At 42.1% G+C, this 14,222-nt stretch overlaps 1 long non-coding RNA gene across 5 annotated transcripts in view; it reads right to left on the reverse strand.

Annotated features, from left to right (window-relative positions):
- Positions 1-14,222, reverse strand: part of LOC147371072 (uncharacterized) — an 88,573-nt gene that overhangs the window by 54,749 nt on the left and 19,602 nt on the right. Inside the window, exon 4 of one of the 5 annotated variants that reach the window (XR_015165780.1) lies at positions 7,317-9,333. The exons of 3 other annotated variants lie outside the window; for them this stretch is intronic. This is a non-coding gene — a long non-coding RNA (uncharacterized LOC147371072). One more of the 5 variants, XR_015165776.1, reaches the window with a different exon arrangement.

Here is a 14,222-nt window from a genome sequence, read left to right on the forward strand (position 1 = left end):
CCTGGGAAGCTGTACAATCACATGGAACAGATGGCTAAAAGACAGCCATCTCCAAATCAGAACCAGACCCATTTTTCCCCTGGTTTGACCCCATTGCATTTCATTGCTAAGTCATGTCTGACTCTTTGCAACCCCATGGATGGCAGCATGCCAGGCTTCCCTGTCCTTCACCATATCCTGGAGTTTGCTCAAACTCATGTCCATTGAGTCAGTGATGCCATCCAACCATCTCATCCCCTTCTTCTGCCCTCAATATTTCCCAGCATTAGGGTTTTTCCAATGAGTCAACACTTTCTTAAAGACATCCTATGTGGAAGAGGCAAATGAGAATAGCGGTCAATTTAAACATAGACATGGTTGACTGTGAGGCCTGAGTTCAAATTGAGGGTTCCATCAATTATGAGCGTGTAATTAACCGCCAAGCTAGTTAACCTCTCTATGTTTATCAAGAAAGTGGGGAAAATGATGCCTATACCTCAGAAAAAGGGTTGAAGGGTTAAATAAGACTGTTCATGGATGTCAGTTCTCAGCACAGTGTCCATCACTATGTCCTCAGCAAATAGTGGTTAGGGAAGGTTGAGCGCGTGAGTGAGCGAAGTCGCTCAGTCATGTCCAACTCTTTGCAACCCCATGGACTGTAGCCTACAAGGCTCCTCTGTCCATGGAATTTTCCAGGCATGAGTACTGGAGTGGGTTGCCATTTCCTTCTCCAGGGGATCTTCCCAACCCAGGGATCAAACCGGGGTCTCCCGCATTGCAGGCAGATGCTTTACCATCTGAGCCACCAGGGAAGTCCCTAGGGAAGGTTAGTATTCCATAAATCTGGATTATTCCCTGGCATTGATTAATTTTAAACTAAAACTTTTAGTTTCAAAAGGTAACAAAGTTCTACTACAAAAGCACTCAACATCATAGAGAGGAATCTCACAAAATGCTAAAAAAAAAAAAAAAAAAAGCCAAAAACAAAAAAGTACTGGAAAAAAAGTCAAAGGTCTACTAGCAACCAAAAGAACACCCAGTCAAGAAAAAGACACATTCACAGCGGTAGGATTTTCTGTGCTGTTTCACTTGCCCTTGCCCTACCTCCTCCCAGGGAAGGCAGGGCCCCTGGATGAGGCAGATTGTTAGTCTGGAAAAGGCAGCATCCCAGTTTCCAGTTCCCTTCTGTGTCCCGTGTTACAGCAGACCTCACCCACAACATTCTAGCCTCTGTGGGGTCCACCTGAACACCGGGTCTCTGTTTCATCTAACTTAAAGCTCAGCTTTAAGAAGAAATAGGAGCTGCTCACAAAAGCCACAAGGAGACAGAGACTAGTGGGTACTGGTAAAGACATACAAAAGACAATCAGAGGCCTCGCAGAGATGCTGGGTAGAGAAGTACCTACTCAGTAGGTAGCTGAGACACGCTAGAGAAGTAAAACATTCAAAAGCAGCCTTGTATGTGTGTGTGTTTGTGTGTGTGTGTGAGGGGAGGTATGTGCGTGATTTTAAAAGTTATGCATGGGCCCAGACAAAACTCACGCTTGGAAAAGATCTTAAGTTTTCAACTCAGGCTTATCCCAAGGCCCAGAGCACACTGAACTTAGCAAAGGATGACCACAGCACAGAACCAGTCTGTAATGACTGGGAGAGATCGCCGTTTTCCCAAATGCCCAATTTAAAAAATCACAAGGTACACAAAGAAACAGGAAAATAAGGTCTGTTCCAAATAAGAAAATAAACTGGCAGAACGCATCTCAAAAAGCACAGGCATCAGATTTACCAGACAAAAAATGTAAAACAATTATCTTTTTCAACAACACACACAACCCAATTAAAAAATGGGTGAAGGTCTTGAATAGATGTTTCTCCCAAGAAGACATACATGAAAAGATGCTCAGCATCAGTAATCATCACAGAAATGCAAATCAACCACAACAACCATTAGGATTTCCATAACAAATGTAGGCAAGGATGTGAAGAAATTGGAATTCTTATGCACTGCTAGTAGGAATATAACATGGTTCAATCACTGTGGAAAGCAGTCTGGTGCTTCTTAAAAAAAATATCAAACAGAATTGCCATACCATCTAGCAATTTCACTTCTGGGTGGATACCCAAAATAATTGAAAAGAGATATTCAAATATATGCACACCCATGTTCATGCCTAACATTATTCATAATAATGGAAGTGGAAGCAGCCCAAATATCCACTGACAGGTGAGTGGTATTATGGATACATATTTGTGCCCTTCTCCCCAGCTAACAGGAGAAGGCAGTGGCACCTCACTCCAGTACTCTTGCCTGGAAAATCCCATGGATGGAGGAACCTGGTAGGCTGCAGTCCATGGGGTCTCCAAGAGTCGGACACGACTGAGCGACTTCACTTTCATTTTTCACTTTCATGCACTTCATGGAGAAGGAAATGGCAACCCACTCCAGTGTTCTTGCCTGGAGAATCCCAGGGACGGGGGAGCCTGGTGGGCTGCCGTCTATGTGGTCACACAGAGTTGGACATGACTGAAGTGACTTAGCAGCAGCAGAAGCCCCAACTAACATGTTGAAATTCTAACCCATAATGCAATGGTATTAGTAGGTGAGGTCTTCAGGAGGTAATTAGGTGATGAGGATGGAGACTTCAGGACTGAGACTAGTGTCCTTATTGGAAGAGACACTAGAACTTGCTCCCTGTCTCTGCTTCCCAATATGTGGAGATACAACGAGAAGACAGCCACATGCAAAACAAGAAGTGGACCTCAACCAGACTCAAGATCTGCTGGCACCTTGATCTTTGCCTACCAGACTCAAGAAGTATAAGAAACATATGTTTGTTGCTTTAGCTACCCAGTCTATGGTAATTTGTTACCGCAGCCCAAACTGACGAAGACAAATGGGAAAATATGTATAAGCAGTATGTATATATACGATGGAATATCATGAAGTCACAAAAATGAAATTTTGATACATGCTACAACACGGATAAATCTTGACAACATTGTGTGAGTGAAATAAGCCAGACACAGAATGACAAATACATGGTTTCACGTATATGATGTATACGTGCCTAGAGCAGTCAGATTTAGGACACAAAACTGAATAGTTGTCAGGGTTGGGTCTGGACGGAAATGGGAAGTCAGTGTTCAATGAGTAGAGAACTTTGGTTTGGCAAGTCAAAACATTTCTGAATTATTTCTGAATTATTCTGAACATTTCTCCATTATTCAAAGGAGATGTTTGCACAACAATGTGACTATACTTAATGCCACTTAACTACATAGCTAAAAACTGCTAAAACAAAAAAACTTATGCATATTTAATCACAACGAAAATTACAAAATAAAACCTAAGTTGAAAACGTGGACTTTAACAAATGTGACTTAAAGTCTATCCCGGGTATCTCAGTGGTTAAAGAATCCAGCTGCCAGCGCAAGAGACACAGATTTGATGCCTGATACAAGAGGATCCTACATACGTCAGAGCAGCTAAGCCTGTGCTAAACCTAGCTAAGCCTTAGCTAAGCTAAGCCACAACTCCTGAGCCTGTGCTCTAGAGCCTGGGCTGGAGTTGCAACCACTGAGCCCACGTGCTCCAACTACTGAAGCCCAAGTGCCCCAGAGCCCATGCTTTGCAATAAGAAAAGCCGCTGCAATGAGAAGCCCATGCCCTACATCTAGAGAAAGCCCTAGCAGCAACAAAGACTCCACACAGCCATAAATAAACAAAATTATTTTTAAAAAATTGGTCCCGTTGTGCCCCTTTCTAAACATATTACCTCCTGAAGCCCTTCCAATGTTTTTCATGTATTTATACCTTCAACAAGTATTTATTGAACATCGATCATGTGCCAGATTCTGTTCTAGACACAAGACATACAACAGCTTAAAAGTAAGAACAAAAATCTCTGTGCTGCTGGGCATTTATATCATATGAGTCAGGAATTCTGGAGCTACTAGTGCCTGAAATCAACCTCTACTGTGTGAAGCAGCGGTCAGCACTGCACAGCCAAGCATTTTCATAGCAAAGATTCCAAATAATGATCCTCAATGGGGCTTCCCTGGTGGCTCAGATGGTAAAGAATCTGCCTGCAACCCTGGGTTTGATCCTTGGGTCAGGAAGATCCACTGGAGAAGGGAATGGCAATCCACTCCACTATTCTTGCCTGGGAAATCCCATAGACAGAGGAGCCTGATGGGCTACAGTCCAGGGGGTCACAAAGAGGTGGACACGACTGAATGACTAACACTTTTACTTTCAGTACCAATTCAACTGAGCACCTATAATATGCCAGGCATAGTGTAAGAGAGCTGGATGGAAGGATAAATATGACTCAGTTCTAGCCCCTACAGGCTTCTTTTTAAGTCCAACTGCAGGTAGAAAGCATGCATTCAAGGAGTGTTCAGATGCTTATGGAAGGGAATGACTCTGATGACCATTCACAGTATTTTAAGATCAAGGTACAGAACTTGTCAAAGGCTATACTTTCTTCTCCCATGTAGCCTGTGATATTATATGGTTGTGTCTTGGGAAGTTATAAGCTTAGTAAGCTTATTAAGGTTATTAATCATCACTAATATTTATAGAGAATTTTACTATAGACCAAAGATTGCTATAAATGCATTACATGGATTAACTTTTTCAGTTCTCACTAATCACCATTTGTAAGAGAGAGAAGGTCTTTTTTTTCTTTTCAATTTTTTTTTCACTATTCACTATTTTAAGGAAGTCCTGTTATTCTCTCCATTTTACAGTTGAGAAAATGGAGACACAGAATTGAAAGATCAGAGCTAAATGGTGGCTCCAGAGCCTGATTGAAAGGAAGGCAGATATGAGGGATTCTCTTTTATCTGGGCAATAGTCTCTCTAGCTAGAGAAAGCAATGGCACCCCACTCCAGTACTCTTGCCTGGAAAATCCTGTGGACGGAGGAGCCTGGTAGGCTACAGTCCATGGGGTCGCTAAGAGTCGGACACGACTGAGCGACTTCACTTTCACGCTTCGGAGAAGGAAATGGCAACCCACTCCAGTGTTCTTTGCCTGGAGAATCCCAGGGACAGGGGAGCCTGGTGGGCTGCCGTCTCTGGGGTCACACAGAGTCGGATATGACTAAAGCGACTTAGCAGCAGCAGCAGCAGCAGCAGCAGCAGCAGTCTCTCTAGCTGACCAGTCAAAACAGTCAGAAACCCAGTAAATCAGCCCCTTGCCCTGCTGTCCAATTTTTAACAGAGCTCCCAGGTGGCCAAGGTATAATTAGCCTCATCTAGGACCTTCAGCAGAGTCCTGTGGATGGTGTCTGGGCTCCATTAATGAATTGGCTAAGAAACACTGCCCCTTAATTTTTTGCTCCCTAGTAATGGGATCTGGGTCAGTAAGAAAGGGTGAGGGGAAGGGAAAGAGAAAAATGGTCTCAGATTCAATGACACAGGTAAGAATGTTGAGTATACATGCATCACACTCGCATTATAACCCCCAGTTGGGCCATGTGTTTCTCAGACTTTCTGAAGAGAGTCAGTGGAAAACATTACACGGAGATGTGGTCTTACAATACCTGGGATCCTGCTCCGTTCAGTGCTTCCAGCTCTGAATGACAAAAGCAAACTTTGTGGGTGTGGGTGGGTGTGTGTCTGGTTCCAGGCACAAGCCAGCAGCTGATGTCAAGAGACCGCCTGCCCCTTGGTATATTCAACAGCAGTGAGTCACTTGCTCTCATGGTAACCACTCACAACCAGAGTTTTAGAAGAGGGAAAACCCCCAAGGCTGCACTCTGCAACGGAAGGACAGAAAGACGCCCAGAAGCCACTCACTGAATGTAACCATGAGATCTTTCAGAGAAAAGAGGGTTATTCAGCTTTTCTGAGTCACTATTAATGTGAGCCAACTGGAAACAGAAAGAATGACTCAAGAGAGCACTACCTAGCCTGGAAATGGGGTCACTGAGTGGGGGATGGGGAAGGGCTGAGGGTGAGGATGGCGGGAGGAAGCAAGACATGAGAATCGTGTTTCCTCAATGCTGATGCTCTTCTCAAGTATTTTTGATGACACCAGTGCTCAGAAGGCCAGAAACTCGAAAGTGGCACAGGTCCAAGCCCCCTCAGAGCTTTAGAGACAAAATCCAGAAATGAAAGAATTTGACCTTACAATTGAGTGTGTATAGTGTCTACATTTGATCATCAGAGAGGGGGAAAATGAACTGGGCTAGGCCAGAAAACTCCTTTACCTACTTTCTCTTTTAAATCAGATATATGGATTCAATATATCAATTACAGCTGCCAGGATTAATGAGGGAACTGGGGAGAGAGGAAGTAGTCGGGGAAGCAGAGGAGAGAAAGAAAGGAAAAAGAGGGATGTGGGGAGAGGAATAGCTCCTTTTACCCACAAGGAAACCAGGAAGTCAAGAACTTCCAAATAGGGAAGGGGAGCTATTCCTAATTCCTTCTCTCTACATTCTCTCTCTCCCTCCAAACAAAATGCTCAGTCTAGGCTTAACACAATCACATTTTATATGTGTTTCTGGTTTGTTTATATTTTTCCCCACTAGGGAAAATTATGGAGAAGGCGATGGCACCCCACTCCAGTACTCTTGCCTGGAAAATCCCATGGATGGAGGAGCCTGGTAGGCTGCAGTCCATGGGGTCGCTGAGTCAGACATGACTGAATGACTTCACTTTCACTTTTCACTTTCATGCACTGGAGAAGGAAATGACAACCCACTCCAGTGTTCTTTGCCTGGAGAATCCCAGGGACAGCAGAGCCTGATGGGCTGCCGTCTATGGGGTTGCACAGAGTCAGACACGCCTGAAGTGACTTAGCAGCAGTAGCAGGGAAAATTAAGTGTGATGAAGGAGAGAAGTGAGAGGCGGGGGTAAACATACATCTGTTCCAACATGCAGGGTCAGCTCTGGGGTGTTTTGCATGTAGCTTCACATGTCGCCTGGAATTCTCCTCCTCTCAGCTAGTGGACTGGACAACCTTGACTGGCAAGGGGCATTCATTTTCCTTTTAGAGTAAGCCCCTCCCACTTTCATGTTTCCCCATATGGACCTGGGCATGTTTATGCTCACCTTCAAGGTGAGGGAGACCCTAGTGCTGGTTCTCTGCAAAAGGTAGTGCAGAGTCAAGGGCGTGAGACACACTGAGCCACAACCCTAATAACCTGCTTCATTTCCTAGGAGTTGATGACATCCAGGTCCGACTTCATGGGCACACAACCAGCATGGTCACATAGGGCCCCATGTTCAGACAGCCCCATACTTGGGGTTTAATTGTCTTGCTGTCATTCCCTTGACTGTCTTAAACTTTTTTTTTTTTTTGCCACTTTTTTTTAATTGAAGGATAATTGCATTACAGAATTTAGTGGTTTTCTGTTCAGTCATACATCAACAAGAATCAGCCATAGGGGTATCCATGTCCCCTCCCTCCCGAACCTCCTTCCCATTTCCCTCCCCATCCCAGCCTTCTAGATGGTCACAGAGCCCCTGTTTGAGTTCCCTGAGTCATACAGAAAATTCCCATTGGCTATCTATTTTACATATGGTATTGTAAATGTCCATGTTGCTCTCTCCATACAGCTCACCCTCTCCCTCCTCCCCTCACCCTGTGTCCATAAGTCTGTTCTCTATGTCTGTTTCTCCATGGCTGTCCTGAGAATAAATTCATCAGTATCATCTTTCTAGATGCCATATATATGTGTCAGTATATGATATTTATATTTCTCTTTCTGACTTACTTCACTCCGCATGATAGGCTCTAGATTCCTGCACCTCATTAGAACTGACTCAAATGCCTTCCTTTTTATGGCTGAGTAGTATTCCATTGTATATATGTACCACAGCTTCTTTATCCCTTCATCTTTCAATGGACATCTAGGTTGCTTCCTTGTTCTAGCTATTGTAAATAGTGCTACAATGAACATTGGGGTACATGTGTCTTTTTCAATTTTGGTTTCCTCAGGGTATGTGCCTAGGAGTGGGATTGGCTGGGTCATATGGTGGTTTTATTCCTAACTTTTTAAGGAATCTCCATACCATCTTCCATACTGGCTGTATCAATTTACATTCCCACCAGCAATGCAAGAGGATTCCCTTTTCTCCACACCCTCTTCAGCATTTATTGTTTGTAGACTTTTTGATGATGGCCATTCTGACTGGTGTGAGGTGGTATCTCATTGTACTTTTGATATACATTTCTCCAACAATGAGGGATGTTGAGCATCTTTTCATGTGTTTTTAGTCATCTGTATGTCTTCTTTAGAGAACTGTCTGTTTAGGTCTTTTCCTCACTTTTTGACTGGGTCATTTGTTTTCCTGGTATTCAGTTGTATGAGCTGCTTGTATATTTTGGAAATTAATCATTGTCAGTTATTTGCTCTTATTTTCTCCCATTCTGAGGGGTGTCCTTTCACCTTTTTATAGTTTCCTTTGCTATGCAAAAGCTTTTAAGTTTAACTAGGTCCCACTTGTTTATTTTTATTTTCATTAGTCTAGGAGGTGGGTCATAGAAAATCTTGCTTTATGTCATCAAGTGTTCTGCCTATGTTTTCCTCTAAGAGTTTTATAGTTTCTGGTCTTCCATTTAGGTCTTTGATCCATTTTGAGTTTATATTTGTGTATGGTGTTAGGAAGTGTTCTAATTTCATTCTTTTGCACGGAGCTGTCCAGTTTTCCCAGCACCACTTATTGAAGAGGGTATCTTTGCCCCATTGTATATTCTTGCCAGCTTTGTCAAAAATAAGTTATCCGTAGGTGTGTGGGTTTATCTTTGGGCTCTCTGTCTTCTTCCATCGGTCTATATTTCTGGTTTTGTGCTAGTCCATACTATCTTGATGACTGTAGCTTTGTAGTATAGTCTGAACCCAGGAAGTTGATTCTTCCAGCTTCATTCTTTCTCAAGACTGGAAAATCTTAAACTTTTTGAGTACTTTTTGTAAATGAAGTCCAGTGGGACAATAGAAAATGTGCTGAGCACTTGCAGCCTGGCTCATGGCACCTCAGAGCCCTGGTGTCCTGGCCCCACCCAGCTCCTACCTGCCTTCCACCCTCTGACTACAGTTCCCCTCTGTTCCAAGCAGGTCGTGGAGGAGGACTGGGGTCACACAAGCACGCCAGGTGGCATCTCAGGGCAGACCATGACCAGGCTGGAGGGAGGCACCTCGGTGTGAATTGTGAATGGCTGGCCAGAGCCCATCTCAGCAGGGAAAGCGTCTCACCCATTCAGCCCTGGTCCAGGTACCATACTCCTCCCAGAGGGGAGAGTGCAAGATGCTTGCGTGTCCTCTTGTGTGTCACTGCAGAAAAGTGATGCTCCTGGCTCAACTTCCCCAGACCTGGCCCTCAGTCAAGGGACAGCTGAGAGGACTGGCTGCTGGGAGGAAGTGAAAGAGGCTGCATGGCAGAGTGTGGGCCTCAGGTACCTATGAGGAGCAACACTTTCCTCTCCAACAGCCCTGTGTCCTGGGGGGAATCTTCTCTCCCTCCTTCCAACCTTCCTGAGTCTGGGTTGCATTTATCTCATCTGGCCAGTTTTAAGAGTTCTTTGAAAGAATGAAATTCAAATTGTATAATTTCAGTGATTCTGCATGAGTAGGATGACCTGATTTTAAGCATTGTATAATATAAATTTAAATGGTAAAATTCATGCCAATAATTCAAGATTTTAATATTTAACTCAGAACAACATTAAATAGCAAGTAGAAAACAACAGGCCAAATCATGAAAGTTTATATGAACCTTTAGTAGGCAATTTTTTTCCTGTTCTTTGAACAAGGAGGCCTCAGATTTCCATATTACACAGCTTCCAATAAATTATGTAGCCACATTGATTAGACCATTCAATTTAAAAAGCTGCACTGAAGCCCTTTTAAGTTTAAGTACAAATTATTCTAATATATCCTTTCAATAAATAATACTTTTCTCTATGCTTAAATCATTTCAATCTCTATATTTATTTATTTTTGTATATTTTTTGCCCTTACTAGATTTTAAATTCTCTGAAGACAAGGACTATACCTTATTTATCTTTTAACTAATTTGTCTTAAACCTAGTACAATGCTTCAGATAAAAAATATTCCCCACTAAAATTTGCTGTATGACTGCAGAATAGCCATGATGTCAGAGAAGGAAGACCCTGAGCTTGTATTCTCCCAAGGCACACCAAAATGCAAATATTTACAGAGAAACTATTGATCAGAACAACCTGAAAGCTAACAGAAAACATATTCCACAACTAAAGATATAAGGAGGGGTAGGGGGGCAGAGCAGAGAAGGCAATGGCACCCCACTCCAGTACTCTTGCCTGGAGAATCCCATGGATGGAGGAGCCTGGTGGGCTACAGTCTATGGGGTCGCTATGAGTAGGACACGACTGAAGCGACTTAGCAGCAGCAGCAGGGGGGCAGAGACACAGTATAGTTGAGACCCACATCCGCAGGTGTTAGTTATATTGCTCAGTCGTGTCCGACTCTTTGCAACCCCATGGACTGTAGCCTACCAGGATCCTCCATCTATGGGATTTTCCAGGCAAGAGTACTGGAGTGGGTTGCCATTTCCTTCTCCAGGGGATCCTCCTGCCCCAGGGATCAAACGCGGGTTTTCCGCTTTGTAGGCAGACACTTTACTGTCAGAGCCACGAAGGTGGGTGACCCACAAATGGGAGAATTTGTAGAGGTTCTCTCCAAGGAGTGAAGGGACTAAGCCCCACATCAGGTTCCCTAGCCCAGGGTGGGAGTCTGCATTGGAAAGGTGAGCCCCCAGAACATCTGACTTTGAAGGCCAGTGGGGACTGCATACAGGCAAGCTGGAGGGCTATAAGAAATAGACTCCATTCTTAAAGGATGCATGCAAAATCTCCAACAATCCAAGAACCAGATCAGAGACAGTAATTTTAAAGGAGCCTGGGTCAGATCACTTGATCTTAGAGAGCCTCCCAGAGAGGCAGGAGGCAAATGAGACTCTCTCTGGGGTCAAAGGTACTAGTGGCAGCCATGTGGGGGAGCATATTTCTACCATAAGGACACTGTTGCTGGCAAGTGCCACTTTAGATTCCTCCCTCTAGCCTATTAGCACTAGGGGCTTACCTGCCCCTCAGCTGGTGAGCACCACCCTCAGTATCATTCCGACCCCACCGCCAGGTGCAGTAGGACTCCCCATGGGCAGTTCACAGCTAGTCACCCCAGGACCCAGCCCTTCCCACTAGTAGGCCAGAACCCCAGGTCTCCCAAGACCCCAGTCCTACCCACTAAGATGCTGGCCGCAGCCCCAGAACTCCCCAAAGATCAGAACAGAAATAAATGAAGCAGACTAAAAAAGAAGAGAAAATAAAGACCAATGGAACCAAGCTGGTTCTTTAAAAAGGTAAACAAAACTGATAAAACTTCAGCTAGACTCAAAGAAAATGAGAGGGCTCAAATCAATAAAATCAGAAGTGAAAAAGAAGTTAACACCAACACCAAAGAAATACAAAGGATTGTAAGAGATTACTGTCAACAATCATATGCCAATAAAATGCAAAATCTAGATGAAATAGATAAATTCCTTAAAACATATAATCCCTAGACAGAATCCAAGAGAAAAGCAAAATATGGACAAGACCAATTATCAGCAATGAAATTGAATCAGTACTTTTAAAAACTCCCATCAAGCAAAAGTCTAAGAACAAATGCCTTCACAGGTAAATTCTACCAAACATTTAAAGAAAATAAATGGCTAGCCTCTCAAACTATTCCAAAAAAGATTTAAGATTAAGAGATGCTTCTGCACTCATTCTATGAGGTCAGCATCACCCTGGCAAAACCAAAGACAGAACATACAAATAAAACTATAAGCTGACATCACTGATAAACATAAATACAAAAGTCCTCAACAAAATATTATCAAGCCAAATACAATGTTACTTAGAAAGGATCATACCCCATGATCCAGGGGGATTTAGCCCGAGAATGCAAGGATGGTTCAACATCTACAAAATCAATCAAAGTGATATACCACATTAACAAATTGAATATTAAAAATCATATAATCAACTCAATAGATTCAGAAAAAGCTTTAAATAAAGTTCAATATGCATTTATGAAAAAGGACTTTCAACAAAGTGAGTATACAGGGAACATATCTCAACATAATAAAGTCCATATATGACAGACCTACAGCCAACATCTTACTCAATATTGAAAAGGTGAAAGCGCTTCTTCTAAAATCAGGAACAAGTCAATGATGCTCACTCTCACCATTTTTATTCAACATAGTTTTGGAAATTCTAGCCTCAGCCATCAGACAAGAAGAAGAAATAAAACTATCCAAATTGAAAGGTAAGAGGTTAAATTGTCATTATATGCAAATGGCATGATACTATATATAGAAAATACTAAAGACATCATCAGAAAGTTACTGGAACCTATCAATGAATCCAGTACAAATGCAGAATGCAAAATAATATAGAAATTTGTCATGTCTCTATACACTAATAAACTATAAGGAAATTAAGGAAATAATCCTATTTATAATTGCATCAAAAAAAGTAGAATTCCTAGGAATTAAGACAGAAGCTAAAGAGAGAAAAGACTTGTACTAGGAAAACGCTAAGGCATCTAAGAAAAACTGAAGATGATACAAGCAAATACACTGTGCTCACTGATTGGAAGAGTGAAATATTGTTAACTGACCATACTACCAAAGGCAATGTACAGATTCAGTGCAATTCCTATTAAAACAGCAATGGTATTTTCACAAAACTAGAACAAATAATTCTGAAATTTGTTTGGAATGGAAACACAAAAGACCCTGAATAGATAGACAATCCTGAGAACAAAGAACAAAGCGGAGAGTATCATGATTCAGGATTTCAAACTATCTACAAAGCTCATTTTTTGTTGTTGTTTAGTCACTAAGTCATGTCCAACTCTTTGTGACCCCAGGGGCTGCAGCACACACCAGGCCTCTCTGTCCTTCACTATCTCCCAGAGTATGCTCAAACTCGTGTTCATTGAGTCAGTGATGCTATCCAACCATCTAATGCTCTGTCATGCCCTTTTCCTCCTGCCCTCAGTCTTTCCCAACATCAGGGGCTTTTCCAATAAGTCAGCTCTTCACATCAGGTGGCCAAAGTATAAAGTTAAAAAGCTACAGCGCTCACAGCAGTATGACACTGGAACACACACAAGACACATAGATCAGTGGAACAGAAGAGATAGCCCAGAAATGACACACATTTAATTGCTTCTCAGCCTTTTGGAAAGATCAAGTGAACACACATTTATATGATCAATAATCTATAACAAAGGAAGAACATGGAACGGGAGTATAACAGCCTCTTCAATATATGGTGTAGGGAAAACTGGAGAGCTACATGCAAAAATCTCAAACTTTATACTTTCTCACACTTTATATAAAAATCAAATGGATTGAATATTTAAGTATAAGACCTAGAACCACAAGAATCCTAGAAGAAAACATAGGTAGTGGCTACTTTCAAAGAAGACAATAAATATTCAGTGCTGCCAAGGATGTGGAGAAGGGGAAATTCTAGTCTATTGTAGTCGGGAATATGATTGTTGTAGCCACTATGGAAAACAGTATGGCTGTCCCTGAAAAAAACTAAGAACAGAACCTTCATGTGATTCAGCAAATTCACTCCTGAGTATCCAAAGAAAACAAAAAACACTAACTAGAAAAGATACGTGGATTGCTATGTTCATTGTAGCTTTATTTACAATAGACAAGACATGGAAGCAACCAAATGCCCATCAACAGATGAGTGAATAAAAAAGATGTACGTGATGGAATATTACTCAGATATAAAAAGGATGCAAACTTGCCATTGTGACAACATGGATGAACTCAGCAAGTATTCTGCTAAGTTAAATAAGTCATAAAGATAAAACACTATATGATTTCCCTTACATGTGGAATCTAAAAAACAAAAATATAACAAAATAGAAATAGATACAAAGAACAAACAGATGGTTGTCAAAGGGGAGAGGGGAGAAATGGGTAAGGCAGATTATACAAAGTTCCAGTTGCAAAATAAATAAGTCGCTGATATGAAATGTACAGTGTGGGGAATACAGTCAATAAAATTATAATATATTTGTATAGTGATAACTAGAGATCAAATTGCCAACATCTGCTGGATCATCAAAAAAGCAAGAGAGTTCCAGAAAAACATCTATTTCTGTTTTATTGACTATGCCAAAGCCTTTGACTGTGTGGATCACAATAAACTGTGGAAAATTCTGAAAGAGATGGGAATACTA

Source organism: Bos grunniens, chromosome 6, assembly GCF_055505025.1.
Source record: "Bos grunniens cultivar Pamir isolate PY7600 chromosome 6, Bosgru_T2T1.0, whole genome shotgun sequence".
Classification (NCBI taxonomy): Eukaryota; Metazoa; Chordata; class Mammalia; order Artiodactyla; family Bovidae; genus Bos; species Bos grunniens.